The following is a 17,595-nucleotide window of genomic DNA, read 5'->3' as shown; positions in this document are numbered from 1 at the left end:
ATGGTGATGGTTCTTCACTCTCACCTTCTGGTTCAATTTCACACTTCTCTCTTTTACTCTACCTCTATCATGCTTCTCTTTCTGTCTTAATTGTGTCTCTTCTACGGACTGTGCCAAATTTGGCTTTAACAACGAGAATCTGGTTCGTGGCTGTCGTTTGAGAAACAACTCTGTTGGTGTTCGACCAGTAGTTGTATGAGGAGTATTTCAATATGGAATCAAAAAATTAACCAATTAGTGATCCAATGACAATTGTCGTTTCCTTGGATTTGGATCTAACATTTGTTTTATGAGGACACGTTTTACAATTTGTACAGTGTGCTCTGCTGCACCATTCGAAGCAGGATGGTATGGTGGAACCTTGGTATGTTTCACACCATTTTTGCTCGTGAATTGTGCAAATTCTTCTGAACGAAATTGTGGTCCATTATCTGAAACAATTTCTTCAGGGAGGCCAAATGAAGAAAATAATTTTCGTAAAATGTCCACTGTTTTACTTGTTGTTATTTTCCACATTGGAAACACCTCAACCCACTTCGAATGGCTATCAATCACAATGAACAATTGTTGTCCTTCTAACTCAGCAAAATCAATATGTAGCCTTTGCCACACCCTGGGAGTCGGTGCATTTCTAATTGCATCCAGCTTTCCCATGGTTGGTTGTAAACCATCTTTGTCTACTCTGTACCCTAAGTACTCCACTGAGTTTTTAAATAACTCACACTTACGAGCAGACACGCGCACTCTGTGCTTCTCAAGCCTTTTGAGGACTTCATTCAATATGTTATTGTGAATTTGTCTATTTGATGCTGAAATTCGTATGTCATCTAAATAACATACTAACCCTTCAATACCTTGCAAAATCTGGTTCATCACCCCTTGGAATATGGCAGGGGCGGAAGACACTCCAAACGGTAGCCTATTAAATTGATTTCGGCATAGATGAGTATTTATAGTCAAACATGACTTGGACTCCTCATCTAGTTCAAGCTGGAAATCACGCAATTTGTCGATGTACAGCGACTCCGCTATTACACTCACGGATGCACCCGTGTCAATTTCCATTGATATCTCTCACTCCATCCACTCTCTCTCCCCTTCCCCCCATTCCCCACTCTCTCTCTCCCCTTCCCCCTCTCTCTCACTCCTTGCACTCTCTCTTTTCCCTTCCCCTCTCTTTCCTGTTCCTTCCCCTGTCTTTCACAGAGTAGGTGGCTCCATAGCTCAGGGGTTAGAGCACTGGTCTTGTAAACCAGGGGTCGTGGGTTCAAATCTCACTGGGGCCTACTCAAAATTAGCTCAGTATTTCAATTAACAAGGGCTTTAATTATAAATATTAAACAGCTCCAAGACCGACTCTGCAACAACAGGCTCCCTTCCCCCTCTCCTCTTCTCGATTCTCTTTCCCCTTCCAAATCTCTTTCTCCCTTCCTCATCACGACCTGTTCTATATCTTTTTACCCCTCTCTCCTTTCCCGCTATCTCGCTTTCCCCGTCTCTCACTCATTCCCCTTTCCCCCCTTCCCTTGCCTCACCCTCTCACTCCTCTTGCTCTCCCTTTTCCTCTCTACTTTCATTCTCTCCCCACTCCTTCCTCTCTCTCCTTCCTCGTCTATCTTACTTCTCTCCCTAACCCCTCTGTCCGCTAACCACTCCTTCCCCCTCTCTCCCCTTCCCTCTCTCACTCCTTCCACTCTCTCCCCACCATTCCAGACACTCTCTCCACTTACCCCCTCTTTCCTCTCCCCCTCTGACTCTCCCTTCCCCTCACTCTTCCTACCTGTCTCCCCTTCCCTCTCTCTCACTCCTTCCCCTCTCTCTCCCCTTCCCCTCTCTCTCTCCTCTCTCTCTCTCCCCTTCCCTCTCGCTCTCTTTTCCCTTTCTTTTCAGAGTCTCCCGTTCTCCCTCTCTCTCCCCTTCCTTTCTCTCTCACTTGCCTCCTCCCTCTCTTGCCTTCCCATCTCTCTCCCCTCTCCCCTTCCCCTCTCTCCCCTTCCATCATTTACTCTGCCTTCCGCTCTCATCCATTATCCTCTCTCACTCACTCCATCGCCACCCTTCCCTCTCCCTCTATTTCCCCTTCCCCCTCTCTCTCACTCCTTCCACTCTCTCTTTTCCCTTCCCCTCTCTTTCCTGCTCCTTACCCTGCATTTCCCAAAGCAGGTGGTTCCATAGCTCAGGGATTAGAGCACTGGTCTAGTAAATCAGGGTCGTGGGTTCAAATCTCACTGGGGCCTACTCAAAATTAGTTCAGTATTTAAGTTCACTGTCAATTAAGAAGGGCTTAAATTATAAATATTAAACAGCTCTGAGACCGACCCTTGAAAAACAGGCTTCTCTCTACCCTTCCAAACCTCTCTCTTCTTTCCCCATCACAATCCGTTCTGCATCTTTTTACCCTCTCTCCCGCTATCTCTCTTTCCCTGTCTCTCACTCCTTCCCCTCACTCTCTATCCTTTCACCTATCTCGCCCCTTCTGCTCTCTCCTTGCTGATCTTTCTCCTCTTCCCCCTCTCTCTCAGCTTCCCCCCTCTCTCCCTCTCCTTCCCCCCTCGCTCCCCATTCTGCTCTCTCTCCCCTTCCCCTCTCGCTCACTCCTTCCTCTCTCCCTTTTCATTTTCTCCCCTCCTCGCTCTATCTTCCCTCTCCTTCTCCCTCCCTTCACCTGTCTCCACTCCCCTCCCTCCTGACTTTCTCTCCTTCCCTCACTCTCGCTCTCCCCTTTCCCATCAGACTCTCCCCCTCCCCATCTCAACAATTCTCCACTTCTCCCTCTCTCCCCTTCCTCCGCTCTGCACAGAAAGAGAGAGACAGTGAGAGAGAGAGAGAGAGAGAGAGATCGAGAGACTGAGAGACAGAGAGAAAGAGAGAGAGACAGAGAGATTGAGGCAGAGTGTGACTGAGTTGTTTTGGGATGTTTTACGACGTGAAAGACCCGATATATCGATGTTGAGAGGCGAATATTGAAGAGACGGAGGCTGGAGTCTGGGGGATGAGACACAATCTGAGCGTTTCACTGACCCCTCCTCATTCTTCAAACACACAGCACTAACTGGGGAATGACCCACAGCCCAGGGCAGGTGGCTCCATAGCTCAGGGGTTAGAGCACTGGTCTAGTAAACCAGAGGCCGTGGGTTCAAATCTCACTGGGGCCTACTCAAAATTAGCTCAGTATTTAAATTAGCAAGGGCTTTAATTGTAAATATGGGTCAAATACTTTATTAAGATGGAGAGTGACAGAGTTAATTCAGAGATGAGGGCCTTGAAGTTCAGGAAAAATAACTTTGATGGTGTGAGATGTGAATGGACTGGCCAGTGATCCTTGAAGGGTTGATGTTGGATTGACAATGGCAAACATTTAAAGATCACATGGATGAACTCCAACAATTGGACATCCCTGTCTGGAGTAAAAATAAAATGGGGAATGTGGCTCACAAGGGAAATGAAGAATAGTGTTAAATCCTAGGAAGAGGCATATAAATTGGCCAGAAAAAGCAGCAAACCTGAGGACTGGGAGAATTTTGTAATACAGCAGAGGAGGACAAAGGGTTTAACCAGGAGGGGGGGGAAATAGAGTATGAGAGGAAGCTTGCAGGCAACATAAAAACTGACTGCAAAAGCTTCTAAAAAGATTAGTGACGACAAACATAGTTCCCTTGCAGTCAGATTCAGGTGAATTTATAATGGGGAACAAAGAAATGGCAGACCAGTTAAACAAATACTTTGGTTCTGTCTTCACGAAGGAAGACACAAATAAGTTTCCGGAAGTACAAGGGGACTGAGGGTCCAGTGAGAAGGGGGAACTGAAGGATATCCGTATTAGGTGGGAACTTGTGTTCGGGAAATTGATGGGATTGAAGGCTGATAAATCCCCAGGGCCTGATAGTCTGCATCCTAGAGTACTTAAGGAAGTGGCCCTCAAAATAGTGGATGCATTGGTGATCATTTTCCAACAGTCTATCGACTCTGGATCAGTTCCTATGGACTGGAGGGTAACTAATGTTATGCCGCTGTTTAAAAAAGGAGGGAGAGAGAAAGCGGGTAATTAAAGACCGGTTAGCCTGACATCGGTAGTGGGGAAAATGATGGAATCAATTATTAAACATGAAAAAGCAGCACATTTGGAAAGCAGTGACAGGATCGATCCAAGTCAGCATGGGTTGATGAAAGGGAAATCATGCCAGACAAATCTTCTCGAATTTTTTGAGGATGTAACTCGTAGAGTGGACAAGGGAGAACCAGTGGATGTGGTGTATTTGGACTTTCAAAAGGCTTTTGACAAGGTTCCACACAAGAGATTAGTGTGCAAAATTAAAGCACATGGTATTGGGGGTAATGTATTGACGTGGATAGAGAACTGGTTGGCAGACAGGAAGCAAAGAATCGGGATAAACGGGTCGTTTTCAGAATGGCAGGCAGTGACTAGTGGGGTGCCGCAGGGCTCAGTGCTGGGACCCCAGCTATTTACAATATACATCAATGATTTGGATGAGGGAATTGAGTGTAATATGTCCAACTGGGTGGCAGTGTGAGCTGTGGGGAGGACACTAAAAGTGTGTAGGGTGACTTGGACAGGTTAGGTGAGCGGGCAAATGCATGGCAGATGCAGGATAATGTGGATAAATGTGAGGTTATCCACTTTGGTGGCAAAAACATGAAGGCGAATATTATCTGAATGGCGGCAGATTAGGAAAAGAGGAGGTGCAACGAGACCTGGGTGTCATGGTACATCAGTCATTGAAAGTTGGCATGCAGGTACAGCATTTTTCTCTGCCATCCCCATCACTGTTATGTTCAGAATAAATCCACGGGACCGTATCATAAGCTGAAACTATTGTGACCTTGGTCTCTTTATTGAGACCCCAGAGTGGGGAAGCAGCATGTTGGATCACCTTATGTACCTGCTTGTCCCAGGGTGCACAAGTGACCCTTAGGCCTCCCACAGGTGTGCCCCCTAGTGGCAAGTCTGACATATTGGTGAGGTTTAGGTGCATACATAACATCACTCCCTCCCCGCCCACCCCTCCAAAGGCTTATGTACCAGTTATTTGCAAGTTGAGGCGATATGACGCCCTGTGTCCCCGGGTCGATCACCTGATTTGAATTCCTGGCCTGGGTGAGTTGGTCGGAACGTTGCTGCCCGGCCGAGTGCCTGGTGTGATGGGACAGACGTGGCCAGGTCCTTTCACAATGGTGGCCTGCTTATCGATAGTTTGCAGTCTGGTCTGGTCCAAACGCTTTCTGCGTTTGCTCAGTACATGGTTTCACAACCAAACACTCCATTTTCATCACACACACACACACACTCCATTCCCCTCTTTGTCTCACACAGTGCTCTCGGCCCCATCTGGGGGCCCTGAATATTGTCCACGTCACTTATTCTGATGTGGTGTGGAGGGGGGCCGTACGATCGTGGTGCATTCTCTGCTGATAGCAGACGGAAGGTTCGGTCCTGAGCGACTCTGTCCGGTGACTGCGTAGCAACCCGGGACAGCCGGGGTCTGTAGGGAGTCTACCGCGACACGTGTGGTGCTCGGCTTGGTGATCTGGGCTGCCCGCTGCGGACTATTGTCGCTGACCCTAAGGCCTGGAGAGCCCAGGATGGGCCGATACGGCCCTGAGACTTTCAGTGGTAGCGGGAGGCCGTGTGGTCCCCCGTGGATCCTGGGCCGTAGTACGGAGGTTCCCGCATCACCGACTGTGTGTAGCCTCCCTGCCTTTCTTTGTAACACGTTGCAGGGTTTGTCCCACAGGGGGGGGGCAATCTGATGGGGTGAGCATTACGTCTTTGCGACGGATAAGCTGCAACACTCCCGTCTGGCGGTTCGCCGTGAGCAGGCGGTAATGTGGGACCCTGGCTGGTCCAGGGCCTAAACTGAGGGGGCCCTTACGGTGGACCCATCGATTTCTCGCACTTCCGTAAAAACCAGCAGGTCTGTGGGCTGCGCCGTTTCCACCCCAGGGGGGGTGGGCAAGGTTGGTCAACTGAGGGCATCAGCGCCATTCTCAGTGCCTGGCCCGTGGCGGATCATGTTACAGAGCACACACAGTGTTAGACATATTCCAAACAAAGCCTTGATAATGTGCCTCTGCTCTCCCAAAACTGTGGGATGGGCAGCTTGTCTGACTCGGGCACATATTGGGACCCTCGTTGGTGCCTCTCTTTTGCCCCATGAACGCAGGCTACTGCCTTGGGTAACTTATAGGATACATGTACAACCGGTTGGGGCTCGCCCGCTACTTTGGCTCGGTGTACAACACTCCCGACCTCGTGTGGTAACACATCACTTGCTACAAGTACTTTGTCAGATACATATACGACCGGTTGGTGTTCACCCGCTACTTTGGCTTGTTTTAACGTACCCCCGACCCCATATGATAGTACATCATTGGCCGCGAAAGAACGCTCACATGGGTTCCACAGTTGCAAACAACTAATTGGAACGCAGTGGGTTCCTGGACTTCTCAGCGTCCCTCCGCTTTACCTTTGCACCAAATCTCACTGGGGCCTATTCAATTTTGGCTTCTGTTACTGAATTGACCGTCAATCGGCGACAGGCCGACACCATCAACAGGAACCACTCACTCCGCACTTTACAATCTGCCCACAGCACTTTCACTTCCCACCCCCAGTCTGTATCCCACCTTTTCCACATCCAGTCTCAGAGACACCGATATATCATCGACTCATAGAAACTTACAGCACGGAAGGAGACCATTTCGGTCACCTCAGGACTCATGTTTCGAGTGGGAGCAAGTCTTCCTCGATTCCGAGGGACTGCCTATGATGATGATATGATCCCAGCCTGATCCCACTTTCCAGCTCTCGGTGCGTAGCCCTGTAGCTTACGGCACTTCAAGTGCACATCCAAGTACCTTTTAAATGTGGTGAGGGTTTCTGCCTCTACCACCCTTTCAGGCCGTGAGTTCCAGACCCCCACCACCCTCTGGGTGAAGGAATGGAGGTCTCCCCTCAGCCTCCTCTGTTCCAAAGAAAACAACCCCAGCCGATCCAATCTTTCCTCGTCGCTAAATTTCTCCAGTCCCGCCAACATCCTGGTAAATCTCCTCTGCACCCTCTCCAGTGCAATCACATCCTTCCTGCGATATCCTGACATTTCCCAGTTCCTGCCTTCGCTGGTTTTAGGCTCAAGATGCGGCAATGGACACAAGATGATCCAGTTGGGATTTTCCACAAATAATGAATCCCACGGCCACATCGGTTTGACCCTCGGAGGGCACTCTGTAAATTCACCAAATTTATTAAATGCATACCTTACCCCCGCCCTGTGGTTACGCTCGAACTGTACACAACACTGGTTAGGCCACAGCTGGAGTACTGCGTGCAGTTCTGGTCACCACATTACAGGAAGGATGTGATTGCACTGGAGAGGGTGCAGAGGAGATTTACCAGGATGTTGCCAGGACTGGAAAACTTTAGCCACGAGGAAAGATTGGATAGGCTGGGGGTTGTTTTCCTGGGAACAGAGGAGGCTGAGGGGAGATTTAATTGAGGTGTATAAACTTATGAGGGGCCTGGATAGAGTGGATAGGAAGGACCTATTTCCCCTTAGCAGAGGGGTCAATAACCAGGGGCATAGATTTAAAGTAATTGGGGGGGGGTTTAGAGGGGATTTGAGGGGAAATGTCTTCACCCAGAGGGTGGTGGGGGTCTGGAACTCACGGCCTGAAAGGGTGGTAGAGGCAGAAACCCTCACCACATTTAAAAAGTACTTGGATGTACACTTGAAGTGTCGTAAGCTACAGGGCTACGGACCCAGAGCTGGAAAGTGGGATTAGGCTGGGTAGCTCTTGGTCGGCCGGTGTGGACACGATGGGCCGAATGGCCTCCTCCCGTGCTGTAAATGTTCATGATTCTCTGATTCTCTCTCTCACTCCTTCCCACATTCTACCCGACGTAAACTAGAGGTGATCAAAACCTCGGCTGCCCCGTGTCCTAACTCGCACCGAGTCCCACTCACCCATCACCCCCTGTGCTCACTGCCCCGTGTCCTAACTCGCACCGAGTCCCACTCACCCATCACCCACTGTGCTCGCTGCCCCCGTGTCCTAACTCGCACCGAGTCCCGCTCACCCATCACCCACTGTGCTCACTGCCCCCATGTCCTAACTCGCACCGAGTCCCGCTCACCCATCACCCCCTGTGCTCGCTGCCCCGTGTCCTAACTCGCACCGAGTCCCGCTCACCCATCACCCACTGTGCTCACTGCCCCCATGTCCTAACTCGCACCGAGTCCCGCTCACCCATCACCCCCTGTGCTCGCTGCCCCGTGTCCTAACTCACATCCAGTCCCGCTCACCCATCACCCCCTGTGCTCACTGCCCCGTGTCCTAACTCGCATCGAGTCCCGCTCACCCATCACCCACTGTGCTCACTGCCCCCATGTCCTAACTCGCACCGAGTCCCGCTCACCCATCACCCCCTGTGCTCACTGCCCCCGTGTCCTAACTCGCACCCAGTCCCGCTCACCCATCACCCCCTGTGCTCACTGCCCCGTGTCCTAACTCGCACCGAGTCCCGCTCACCCATCACCCACTGTGCTCACTGCCCCCATGTCCTAACTCGCACCGAGTCCCGCTCACCCATCACCCCCTGTGCTCTCTGCCCTACATTGGCTCCCGGTTAAGCAACGCCTCGATTTCAAAATTCTCATCCTTGTTTACAAATCCCTGCATGACGCTCGCCCCTCCCTATCTCTGTAACTTCCTCCAACACCTACATCCCTCCCTATCTCTGTAACTTCCTCCAGCACTACACCCCTCCCTATCTCTGTTACCTCCTCCAGCATCTACACCCCTCCCTATCTCTGTAACCTCCTCCAGCCCCTACACCCCTCCCTATCTCTGTAACCTCCTCCAGCCCCTACACCCCTCCCTATCTCTGTAACCTCCTCCAGCACCGACACCCCTCCCTATATCTGTAAACTCCTTCAGCCCCTACACCGCTCCCTATCTCTGTAACCTCCTCCAGCCCCTACACCCCTCCCTATCTCTGTAACCTCCTCCAGCACCTACACCCCTCCCTATCTCTGTAACCTCCTCCAGCCCCTACACCCCGCCCTTTCTCTGTAATCTCCTCCAGCCCCTACACCCCTCCCTATCTCTGTAACCTCCTCCAGCCCCACAACCCCCCGAGATATCTGCACTCCTCTAATTCTGCCCTCCTGACCATCCCTGATTATAATCGCTCCACCATCGGGGGCCGGGCCTTCTGTTGCCTGGGCCCCAAGCTCTGGAACTCCCTCCCTAAACCTCTCCGCCTCTCGACCTCTCTTTCCTCCTTCAAGACTCTCCTTAAAACCGACCTCTTCACCTGCGCTAATTTCTACTTTTGTGGCTCGGTGTCAAATTTTTATCCCATAATCCTCCTGTGGAGCACCTTGGGACGTTTCACTACGTTAAAGGCGCTATATAAATATACATTATTGTTGGTGTTCCCTCTGTCTCTCCTCTTCCCCGTCTCTCTCTCACTCCTTCCCCTCACTCTCCCCTTCCCTCTCTCTCACTCCTTCCCCACACTCTCCCCTTCTCTCTCTCTCACTCCATCCCCTCACTCTCCCCTTCCCTCTCTCTCACTCCTTCCCCTCACTCTCCCCTTCCCTCTCTCTCACTGCTTCCCCTCACTCTCCCCTTCCCTCTCTCTCACTCCTTCCCCTCACTCTCCCCTTCCCTCTCTCTCACTCCTTCCCCTCACTCTCCCCTTCCCTCTCTCTCACTCCTTCCCCTCTCTCTCCCCTTCCCTCTCTCTTCCTCTAATAGAGCCCCACCTAGTGGACTATCGATGTAATAACAACTACTGACACGCTCCTCTCTCTCTCCATCTCTCTCCCTCTCTCGCCTTCCCCCCTCACTCACTCCTTCCCTCTCCCTGTTCCTTTCCCCCGCTTTCTCCCCTTCCCACTCTCCGCTCCTCTCTCTCCACTCACTCCTCAATCTCTCCCCTCCCTCTCTCTCTCTCTCTCCTTTCCCTTCTGACTTTCCCCTTCCCCCCTCTAACCCCTTCCAGCTCGAGAGACAGTGAGCGACAGAGAGAAAGTGATAGAGAGACAGAGAGAGAGACTGACAAAGAGAGAGAAACAGAGAGAGTGAGTGAGTGAGAGAGAGAGAGACAGAGAGACAAAGTGATAGAGAGACAGAGTGAGAGACTGAGAAAGAAAGACAGAGAGAGAGAGACTGAGAAACAGACACAGAGACACAGAGAGACTGAGAGATTGGGGCAGAGTGTGACTGAGTTGCCTTGGGATGTTTTACGACGTGAAAGACCCGATATATCGATGTTGAGAGGTGAATATTGAAGAGACGGAGGCAGAAGTCTGGGGGATGAGACACAATCTGAGCGTTTCACTGACCCCTCCTCATTCTTCAAACACACAGCACTAACTGGGGAATGACCCACAGCCCAGGGCAGGTGGTTCCATAGCTCAGGGGTTAGAGCACTGGTCTAATAAACCAGGGGTCGTGGGTTCAAATCTCACTGGGGCCTACTCACAATTAGTTCAGTATTTAAATACAGTGTCAACTAACAACAGGTTTAATTATAAATGTTAAACAGCTCTGAGACTGACCTTGGAACAACAGGCTCCTCTTACAACCTTCTCTCTCTCTGCCTGACATCTTTTTTCCGCGATCTCGCTTTTCCCGTCTCACATTCCCATCTCCCCCTCTCTTCCCTCCCCTCCCTCCTCTATCTCTCTTTTCCCTTTTTTTCAGATTCTCCCATTCTCCCTCTCTCTCCCCTTCCTTTCTCTCTCTCCCCTTCCCCTCCCTCTCTCGCCTTCCATCTCTTTCTCTCCCCTTCCGCTCTCTCCTATTCCCCTCTCTCACTCCTTTCCTCTCTCTCTATCTCTCTCCTTCCCCCTCTCTCTGTCCCCTCCCTCTCTTTCCCCTCCCCCTCTCTCTCTCCCCTTCCGCTCTCTCTTCCTCCCTGTCTCCCCTTCCAACTCTCTCTCACTCCTTCCTACCTCTTTCCCTTTCCCACTATCTTGCTTTCCCCGTCTCTCACTGTGATATATTCACAGAGCACAACACACACAGCTCCTAACAAGGCAGGCAGCGATCTCGGAAGCCTCCGGATATCTGCCTGGTTCTGTTTAATTATTAACTCTGCAGTTGCAGTACACAATATGTCCACATCCACAGTGTGGAGCTACAAACATTACAAGCTTACAGACATTACACTCACTCATTCCCCTCTCTAACCCTCTCCCCTCACTGTCTCTCCTTCCTCCTCTCTCCGCTTTTCACTCTCCGCTTCCCTCTCCTTCCTCCCTCTCTTTCGTCCCCTCCCTCCCCTCCCTCCTCTCTCTCTCTCTCTTTTCCATTTCTTTTCAGATTTCCCCCTTCTCCCTCTCTCTCCCCTTCACCACCCGCTTTTTCCCCTTCCCCCTCTATCACTCCTTCCCCCTCTCTCTCACTCCTTCCACTCTCTCTTTCCCCTTCCCCTCTCTTTCCCACTCCTTCCCCTCTCTATCTCTCCCCTTCCCCTCCCGCTCTTTCACATTCCCAACTTTCCCTTTTCCCTTCCCCTCTCTTTACCTCTCCTTCCCCACTCTCTCTCTCCCCTTCCCCTCTCTCACTCTCTACTTCCCCTCTCTCCCCTTCCCTCTCTGCTTTCATTCTCTCACTCCTTCTCCTCTCTCTTCTTCCTCCTCTATCTTCCCTCTCTCTCGCCTTCCCCTTCCCTCCCTCCCCTCCTCTCTCTCTCTCTCTCTTCTCCCTTCCTTTTCAGATTCCCCCCTTCTCCCTGGTGTGAATGGTTTTGATCCTGGCCCAATTGCTAGACGGATGTTTCTAATCGCCCTCACCTTACGAAAGTTCTGTACCCGGGGATTATTATTCAGAGTGTAAATGGAATGAGTTACAGACAGGAAAGCCTCGGTGAAACACCGTTACTGATATTTATTAGGTCTAACATACACTGGGTAAAACATGCACTACTAAACGCAATCACTGTCTGTGTGGAGATTAATATCCAGGTTACAAACAACATACACACAGTACGGAACTGAGGACCGGTCCCATGCAGTCATTCCCTTGTTGCTACGGTGGATTCTAACTCCACCCTGAACAACGAATTACCTCATCACACAAGCCCCTTCCCCTGGCTCAACCAAACAAAGCTCCCTCCCCAGAATCGCCCCGAAAAAGCTTCACTTCTGAGAAAGAACCCTGAGCCGTTACACCTCACCTGGGCCACCTCTGGTTACTGGCTTGGGACACCCGCGACCATGTTCACCAGCACACACACAGTCGCTCTCGATCGCTCAGCTCAGCCGTGGGAAGTCACTGCCCTGGAGGTCGTACCCCGTGAGGGGTACGTGGTTCTCAGTCTCAGCGCCTTCTTCTGTCGAACTGTGGCTTCCCCCTCTGGTACGTCTTCTTGTTCCGTCGATCTCGGTGGAGCGAGAGCGAGAGGGAGCACGAGAACGGTGGAAAAGTGACGATCTTTATCGGAGTCGAGCTACCCCTATCTGTCCCACCAAACTTTTGTTTCGAAGCACTCCGCTGCTTAGTCAGTGATGGGCCATCATCAGACCCACGTGTGTTCTGTGATTGGACGAATGGCCCTGAGTCTGGGACATATCTCGCTCGGTGTGTTGGGAAAAAACTGGCTCCTCTTCACCTGGCCAGGCTGTGGGTTCGTTGTTCAGCTTCCCGTCTGAGACTGGAGATGGGAAGTGTTTTCGCGTTCGAGTGGCTTTCTAATCTGGTCACTGGCTTCACGTGAACGGGTGCCTCAGGTTCCTGAGCCCCTTTGTCAGTGGCCCCCCCCTTCCTTTTGCTGGGACTGACGGGTGAACCTTTACATCCTGGGTTTTGTCACAGACAGCCGCCATGTGGTCTCCAGAGTTTTAACAAACCAGCGTTTTCACGTACCTGCACAGGGAGATCCCATCACAGGGAAAATACCCTCAGAGACAAACCCTACAAAGTCCACGCAATATTCTCGACTGAGTCCATTCTTTAACCAGAGACTTTGCGATCTCTTCACTCTCTCTCCCCTTCCGCTCTCTCACTTTCCCCTCTCTCTCTCTCTCTCCCCTTCCCATCTCTCTCCCTTTCTTTCCCCTCCCCCTCTCTCTCTCCCCTTTCCCTCTCTTTCTCTCCCCTTCCCCCCCTCTCCCCTTCCCTCTCTACATTCATTCCCTCTTCACACGTTCACCTCTCTCTCCCCTCCCCCTCTTTCCACTACCCAATCTCTCCCCCTTCTCTCCGCTTACCCCATTGCCGTTTCACTCTCCCTTTCCCTCTCCCTTCCCCTCCGTCCGCTCTCTCGCTTTCTCTTCCCTTTCTTTTCAGATTCTCCACTTCTCCCTCTCTACCTCCCCTTCCTTTCTCTCTCTGTCACCTCCCTCTCTCCCCTTCCCCTCTCTCACCTTCCACTGTCTCTCACTCCTTTCCCCTCTCTCTCCCCTTCCCCTCTCTCTCGCTCCTTCCCCCCTCTCTCACTCCTTCTCCCCTCTCTCTCCCCTTCCCCCTCTCTCTCACTCCTTCGCCCCTCTCTCACTCCTTCCCCCACTCTCTCACTCCTTCCCCCTATCTCTCTCCCCTCCCCCTCTCTCTCACTCCTTTCCCCTCTCTCTCACTCCTTCCCCCACTCTCTCCCCTTCCCCTCTCTCTCACTCCTTCCCCCCTCTCTCTCCCCTCACCCTCTCTCTCACTCCTTCCCCCTCTCTCTCCCCTCCCCCTCTCTCTCCCCTTCTCCTCCCTCTCTCACTCCTTCCCCGTCTATCTCACTCCTTCCACTCTCTCTTTTCCCTTCCCCTCTCTTTCCTGCTCCTTCCCCTGTCTTTCCCAAAACAGGTGGCTCCATAGCTCAGGGGTTAGAGCACTGATCTAGTAAACCAGGGGTCATGAGTTCAAATGTCACTGGGGCCTATTCACAATTAGTTCTATATTTAAATTTGCAGTCAATTAACAAGGGTTTTAATTATAAATATTAAAAAGCTCCGAGACCGACCCTGAAACAACAGGTTCTCATCTCTCTTACACTCTCTCTCTCTCCCTTCCCCATCACGACCCGTTCTACATCTTTTTACCCCTCACTCCCTGTCCTGCTATCTCGCTTTCCCCGTCTCTCACTCATTCCCCTCTCTCCCGTTCCACGACCCCCTCTCTCTCTCTCCTTCCCCTCCCCGTTCTCACCCCCGCTCTCTCTCTTTCCCTTTCCTCACTCTCCCCTTCCCCTCTCACTCTCCCTCATTCCCCTCTCTCTCCTCTCTCCCCTTCCCTCTCTACTTTCATTCTCTCCCCACTCCTCCCCCCCCTCTCTCCCCTTCCCCTCTCTCCCCTTCCCTCTCTACTTTAATTCTCTCCTCACTCCTTCCCCCTCTCTACCCTTCCCCTCTCTCCCCTTCCCTCTCTACTTTCATTCTCTCCCCACTCCTTCCCCCTCTCTCCCCTTCCCCTCTCTCCCCTTCCCTCTCTACTTTCATTCTCTCCCCACTCCTTCCCCCTCTCTCCCCTTCCCCTCTCTCCCTTTCCCCCTCGAGAGACACACAGAGAGAAAGTGAGTGTGTGAGAGAGACAGAGAGAGTGAGAAAGTGTTGTGTGTGCAATAACTCAACAGACAGATTACTGTCAACTCCGAACAGGTACACACCTGGCTCTACTTTATTAGGGCCCAAAGTGATTACATTACAAGATGGCTGGCCTTTTATACCGAGGCCACACACGCGTGTGTACAGCCCAATGACCTCCGACAGTGGCCCCACCTGGTGGCTAGTAACCCCAAGCATACATACATGACAGAAAGAGAGAGACAGAGAGACAGAGAGACAGAGAGATTGAGCCAGAGTGTGACTGAGTTGCCTTGGGATGTTTTACTACGTGAAAGACCCGATATATCGATGTTGAGAGGTGAATATTGAAGAGACGGAGGCAGGAGTCTGGGGGATGAGACACAATCTGAGCGTTTCACTGACCCCTCCTCATTCTTCAAATACACAGCACTAACTGGGGAATGACCCACATTCCAAAGCAGGTGGCTCCATAGCTCAGGGGTTAGAGCCCTGGTCTAGTAAACCAGGGGCCGTGGGTTCAAATCTCACTGGAGCCTACTCAAAATTAGTTTAGTATTTAAATACACTGTCAATTAACAAGGGGTTTAATTATAAATATTAACAACTCTGAGACTGACCCTCAAACAACAGGCCTCTGTCTTGCAGACACTCTCTCCGCTTTCCAGGTCACGATCCGTTCTGCATTTTTTTTTTCCTGCAATCTCACTTTCTCCATCTCTCACTCCTTCCCCTCTGTCTCCCCTTTCCCTCTCTCTCCCCTTCCCCTCTCTCCCCTTCCGCTCCCTCCCCTCCCTCCTCTCTCTCCCTCTTTTGCCTTTCTTTTCAGATTCTCCCCTGCTCCCTCCCTCTCCCCTTCCTTTCTCTCTCCCCTGCCTCCTCCCTCTCTCGACTTCCAATCTCTCTCCCCTCCCCCTCTCGCTCTCTCCCATTCTGCTCTCTCCCATTCCCCTCTGGCTGACTCCTTCCCCCTCTCTCTCCCATTCCCTCTCCCACTCATTCCCCTCTCTCCCTCCTTTTACAACTTACAAGCACTAATCTCTCTCACAGAGCCGGCACAGACACGATGGGCCGAATGGCCCTCCTTGTGTGCTGTAAGATTCTGTGAATGTTCAGGGATGAATCACCAAGAATGATTATTCGGGCCCCACCTCCTTGTTAACAATAGTAAGATGCAAACATGAGCTGGTGTTACAGGTGGCTCCATAGCTCAGGGGTTAGAGCACTGGTCTTGTAAACCAGGGGTCGTGGGTTCAAATCTTACTGGGGCCAACTCAAAATTATCTCAGTATTTAAATTAGCAAGGGCTTTAATTGTAAATATGGTTGAAAACTTTATTAAGATGGAGAGTGACAGAGTTAATTCAGAGATGAGGGCCCTGAAGTTTTGGAAACTTTGATGGTCTGAGATGTGAATAGACTGGCCAGTGATCCTTGTTGCATTGACAATGGCAAACATTTAAAGATCACATGGATGAACTCCAACAATTGTACATCCCTGTCTGGAGTAAAAATAGAATGGGGAATGTGGCTCACAAGGGAAATGAAGGATAGTGTTAAATCCAAGGAAGAGGCATATAAATTGGCCAGAAAAAGCAGCAAACCTGAGGACTGGGAGAATTTTGTAACACAGCAGAGGAGGACAAAGGGTTTTAACCAGGAGGGGGGAAAATAGATTATGAGAGGAAGCTTGTAGGCTTCTAAAAAAATTAGTGACGACAAACAGATCCCTTGCAGTCAGATTCAGGTGAATTTATAATGTGGAACAAAGAAATGGCGGACCAGTTAAACAAATACTTTGGTTCTGTCTTCATGAAGGAAGACACAAATAATCTTCTGGAAATACTAGGGGACCGAGGGTCTCGTGAGAAGGGGGAACTGAAGGATATCCTTATTAGGCGGGAAATTGATGGGATTGAAGGCCGATAAATCCCCAGGGCCTGATAGCTTGCATCCCAGAGTACTTAAGGAAGTGGCCCTTGAAATAATGGATGCATTGGTGATCATTTTACAACAGCCTATTGACTCTGGATCAGTTCCTATGGACTGGAGGGTAACTAATGTTATGCCGCTGTTTAAAAAAGGAGGGAGAGAGAAAGCGGGTAATTATAGACCGGTTAGCCTGACATCGGTAGTGGGGAAAATTATGGAATCAATTATTAAAGATGAAATAGCAACACATTTGGAAAGCAGTGACAGGATCGGTCCAAGTCAGCATGGATTTATGAAAGGGAAATCATGCTAGACAAATCTTCAAGAATTTTTTGAGGATGTAACGAGTAGAGTGGACAAGGGAGAACCAGTGGATGTGGTGTATTTGGACTTTCAAAAGGCTTTTGACAAGGTTCCACACAAGAGATTGGTGTGCAAAATCAAAGCACATGGTATTGGGGGTGATGTACTGACGTGGATAGAGAAATGGTTGACAGACAGGAAGCAGAGAGTCGGGATAAACGGGTCCTTTTCAGAGTGGCAGGCAGTGACTAGTGGGGTGCCGCAGGGCTCAGTGTTGGGACCCCAGCTATTTACAATATACATTAATGATTTGGATGAGGGAATTGAGTGTAATATCTTCAAGTTTGCAGATGACACTAAGCTGGGTGGCAGTGTGAGCTGTGAGGGGGATGCTAAGAGGCTGCAGGGTGACTTGGATAGGTTAGGTGAGTGGGCAAATGCATGGCAGATGCAGTATAATGTGGATAAATGTGAGGTTATCCACTTTGGTGGCAAAAACATGAAGGCGAATATTATCTGAATGGCGGCAGATTAGGAAAAGGGGAGGTGCAACGAGACCTGGGTGTCATGGTACATCAGTCATTGAAAGTTGGCATGCAGGTACAGCAGGTGGTGAAGAAGGCAAATGGTATGTTGGCCTTCATAGCGAGGGGATTTGAGTTTAGGAGCAGGGAGGTCTTACTGCAGTTGTACAGGGCCTTGGAGAGGCCACACCTGGAATATTGTGTTCAGTTTTGGTCTTCTAATCTGAGGAAGGACGTTCTTGCTATTGAGGGAATGCAGCGAAGGTTCACCAGACTGATTCCCGGGATGGCTGGACT

The 17,595-nt window shown here is 50.7% G+C and overlaps 7 non-coding genes across 7 annotated transcripts; all 7 read left to right on the top strand.

Moving 5' to 3' along the window:
- The first annotated feature begins 1,213 nt into the window (after positions 1-1,213).
- Positions 1,214-1,286, top strand: trnat-ugu (transfer RNA threonine (anticodon UGU)). The gene has a single exon. It is a non-coding gene; the product is annotated as a tRNA-Thr (tRNA).
- An 879-nt stretch (positions 1,287-2,165) lies between these two features.
- On the top strand, positions 2,166-2,237 carry trnat-agu (transfer RNA threonine (anticodon AGU)). Its single transcript has one exon. It is a non-coding gene; the product is annotated as a tRNA-Thr (tRNA).
- An 845-nt stretch (positions 2,238-3,082) lies between these two features.
- Positions 3,083-3,155, top strand: trnat-agu (transfer RNA threonine (anticodon AGU)). The gene has a single exon. It is a non-coding gene; the product is annotated as a tRNA-Thr (tRNA).
- Positions 3,156-10,431: 7,276 nt separating this feature from the next.
- Positions 10,432-10,504, top strand: trnai-aau (transfer RNA isoleucine (anticodon AAU)). Its single transcript has one exon. It is a non-coding gene; the product is annotated as a tRNA-Ile (tRNA).
- Positions 10,505-13,826: 3,322 nt separating this feature from the next.
- trnat-agu (transfer RNA threonine (anticodon AGU)) lies at positions 13,827-13,899 on the top strand. Its single transcript has one exon. It is a non-coding gene; the product is annotated as a tRNA-Thr (tRNA).
- A 1,107-nt stretch (positions 13,900-15,006) lies between these two features.
- trnat-agu (transfer RNA threonine (anticodon AGU)) lies at positions 15,007-15,079 on the top strand. The gene has a single exon. It is a non-coding gene; the product is annotated as a tRNA-Thr (tRNA).
- Positions 15,080-15,739: 660 nt separating this feature from the next.
- Positions 15,740-15,812, top strand: trnat-ugu (transfer RNA threonine (anticodon UGU)). The gene has a single exon. It is a non-coding gene; the product is annotated as a tRNA-Thr (tRNA).
- Positions 15,813-17,595: the final 1,783 nt, after the last annotated feature.

Source organism: Pristiophorus japonicus, unplaced genomic scaffold (assembly GCF_044704955.1).
Source record: "Pristiophorus japonicus isolate sPriJap1 unplaced genomic scaffold, sPriJap1.hap1 HAP1_SCAFFOLD_494, whole genome shotgun sequence".
NCBI classification, from domain to species: domain Eukaryota; kingdom Metazoa; phylum Chordata; class Chondrichthyes; family Pristiophoridae; genus Pristiophorus; species Pristiophorus japonicus.
The sequence above is the reverse complement of the archived record's forward strand: the minus strand, read 5'-3'. Positions and strand labels throughout refer to the sequence as shown.